The following is a 2064-nucleotide window of genomic DNA, read 5'->3' on the forward strand; positions in this document are numbered from 1 at the left end:
GTTTTTTATGGCTGGAACTTGAGGACACTATGCTAAGTGAAATAAGCCAACAGAGAAAGACAGATATTGTATGATATCACTTATATGTGGATTTTTAAAAAAACAACTAAATCTATAGATAGGTACAGAGAACAGATGGGTAGTTCTCAGAGGCAGGGTGAGCGGGGGAGACAAAATGGGGGAACGCGGTCAGAAGATACACGCTTCTAGTTATCCAATAAATAAGTTCTGGGATATAATATATACGCATGGTGACTTCAGTTAAGAATACTATATTGTAGCTCTTTCTCGACTCCATCTTCGCGGTAGCGGCTGCGGTGTCCGCGGTTCAGTCGCCGACATGCAGCTCTTCGTCCGCGCCCAGGAGCTACACACCCTCGAGGTGACCGGCCAGGAGACGGTCGCCCAGATCAAGGTTCATGTCCAGATCAAGGTTCATGTAGCCTCGCTGGAGGGCATCGCTCCTGAAGATCAAGTCATGCTCCTGGCGGGCACGCCCCTGGAGGATGAGGCTACCCTAGGTCAGTGTGGCGTGGAGGCACTGACCACCCTGGAAGTAGCCGGCCGCATGCTTGGAGGTAAAGTCCACGGTTCTCTGGCCCGTGCTGGGAAAGTAAGAGGGCAGACTCCTAAGGTGGCCAAACAGGAGAAAAAGAAGAAGACAGGCCGAGCCAAGTGGCGGATGCAGTACAACTGGCGCTTTGTCAACGTTGTGCCCACTTTTGGCAAGAAGAAGGGCCCCAATGCCAACTCTTAAGTTCATTGTAATCCTGGCTCTCCCCCAATAAAGCCTCTTACGTAGTTCAAAAAAAAAAAAAAATACTATATTGTCTATTTGAAAACTGCTAAGAGAACTTGAAATTCTCATCACAAGACAAAAAGTGTGTATATGTAGTGATGGATGTTAACCACACTTATTTTGAAAATCGTTTCATAATATACATATCTATCAGATCATTATATTTCTATCAATAATATAATGCTATATGTCAATCATATTTTATCTAAAAGAGAGAGAAAGCACAAGACAGATCATTCTCTCTAATAGAATGGGAATTAGTCTATTGGTCAAGTCCATTATCTTCACACTTTACCATTCCAGATCTGAGCCATGATCCACTTCTCTATGCCACGACTGGGAAGTGTTCGAGGAAGTAAGGGAAGATTCACATAGCAATTTCAATCGACCCAACATGGCTGTTGAACAATTAAAAGACCAGAAAGTTATAGTGTATTTACTTCCCCTCTTCTGGAGTTAATATGTGGTTGAGGAACACCACCAGAGATTAGGTAGGACTCTATCAGGGAAAAGTGGCCCTTGGCCCCATGTTCCAGCCAGATATATCAGGGTAAGCTTTCATTGCATCCGTCCTTGAGCTAGTCTCAAAGAGAACAATGGGGAGGGGGCAAGGGGGTGAAGGTTGATCACACCTTCCTGGAGTCACAGCACTCCTAGAGGCCGGCAACACTTGGGTCCTTGTGGGACATTCCAGAGCTCACTCTTCCAGCTGCGCAACCGACGTCATTCTTGCTCTGTCTCTGCTGGTGCGGGATGACTGAGAAAATGATGCACTTGTCATCCTTACTTTCAAGAGGGGGAAAAAGTCTCTATTGCAGGGCTATCTATAGTTTTCCAATGTTTTCTTAAGAAGGAAAAAAAAGGATGTGTTGAAAGACACAGCTGCCTGTGGAACTGCTGAATAAATTCTGGCCAGTTTAGCATAGTCATGAAGCTCCAAAAATATATGTTTTCCTGGTCCAAGGTTGAAGGAAGCAGCTCCACTACTCCACTAGAAATGTGTTGGGCTTGACAGACCAGGAGGAAACCTAGTTTTGCTGCTTTGCTCTAAAGTGTTTCCATAAGCCCAAATTTCTGGATGGTTACGAGTAATTTGCCTCAACTTAATTTCTCTCATTCAAAGGTATGGAAAAAAATGCCTGTCATAGGCAATGGAAAATAATTAAGACATTAGCCTTGTGTTGGACGTCCAGAAGGCAAAGAAAGACCCATTAGCTTACACGTCAATGCTGAATTACAATATCGTCCAACTTGCAGGAGTGACG

The 2064-nt window shown here is 44.5% G+C and overlaps 1 pseudogene across 1 annotated transcript; it reads left to right on the forward strand.

Moving 5' to 3' along the window:
- The first annotated feature begins 260 nt into the window (after positions 1–260).
- Positions 261–822, forward strand: LOC309870745 (ubiquitin-like FUBI-ribosomal protein eS30 fusion protein pseudogene; annotated as a pseudogene). Its single transcript has one exon. The product of its transcript is annotated as a ubiquitin-like FUBI-ribosomal protein eS30 fusion protein pseudogene (transcript).
- Positions 823–2064: the final 1242 nt, after the last annotated feature.

The sequence above is a fragment of the Mustela nivalis genome, assembly GCF_964662115.1.
Source record: "Mustela nivalis genome assembly, chromosome: 1".
NCBI classification, from domain to species: domain Eukaryota; kingdom Metazoa; phylum Chordata; class Mammalia; order Carnivora; family Mustelidae; genus Mustela; species Mustela nivalis.